This window comes from Olea europaea, chromosome 13 (assembly GCF_002742605.1).
Source record: "Olea europaea var. sylvestris chromosome 13, O_europaea_v1, whole genome shotgun sequence".
Lineage (NCBI taxonomy): Eukaryota > Viridiplantae > Streptophyta > Magnoliopsida > Lamiales > Oleaceae > Olea > Olea europaea.
The window spans coordinates 11,906,458-11,907,631 of record NC_036249.1 but is presented as its reverse complement, the minus strand read 5'-3'; positions in this window follow the sequence as shown (position 1 = coordinate 11,907,631).

The following is a 1,174-nucleotide window of genomic DNA, read 5'->3' as shown; positions in this document are numbered from 1 at the left end:
CCAATCGGTCAAGACTCTCCACATTTGGTCTAGAGTTTGATGGAAGAGATTATTTGAAATATTTGAAAAGGTAGAAAAAAGAATTATGAATTCACGTGCAAAATTATTTTTACTGGAAGAATGTATGATCGTAAATGTATTTGAGTAAAAAATAATTTTCACATAAGTTATGCGAAACAAACGCTGAAAATGGGTCTGAAAACATTAAATCCTTGTGTAAAGTTGATTTTTTGAGAAATAATTTTGCAAAAAGTGATATTTTTTTTATAGAGTTTGTGTTAAAAGTTGGAATAAGTTATTCATGCATGTGAATTTTTTTTTTTTTATTTGGAAAATGTGTTATTAAAAATGAATGTAAAGAAAAATGGCTTAAAATCCACTTCAAACATGCGTTGATTATTTATAGTTTAAGGTTTAAGGGGGGAAAAAGGAAAAGAAAAAATAACATTGGAAGTCCCCACCTATTAGCATTTTTACAAGTCTGACTATAGTCGTCTTCAAATTTCCAGCGTGTAGCAAATTGGTCTCCAATAACCATTTCTTATCTACTTTACAAATTCAAAATATTATCATTTTAATTTAAAGATAATTATAATTGTCTAATACCCTACTGTGGAGATTTGAGTAGGGCCCATGATAATATTATTGCCTTCAATACGGTGGAGTTGGAACTTGGGCTACTGTTTTCTTAGCTTTTTCATTTGCTTATTTATTTCACTATTTAAAAGTCACACATATCAATTAAATATTCTTCAGATAAATATAAAATATTTTGTATTTTATAAAAAATCACTATTAAAACTTATATTTTTAAATTTAATATAATTAAATAGATTGTTCACCTTCTTGATGAAGCAAAAACCCCAAATTTTTTAATATTAATTATAACATTCATTAGTTAAGCTAAATGATGTCTCCTAATTATGAATTAGGGACATAATCGTTATTTCGTGGCACGTTACGTATAGTTTAAGATAGAGAAATCTTATGCCCATCCACCAATTGTACATAACAACATTACCAATGAATTCATTTCTTCATGCTGAGAAAGCTGTTGGGACTTTTGTCTTTTGTATAATTTATGAATTTCGAGGACAAAATCCCAAAATATTTACAACATGGTCCTTACCCCTGACATATTCTGATATTTGTTTGATTCTCTTTCAATTTTCCA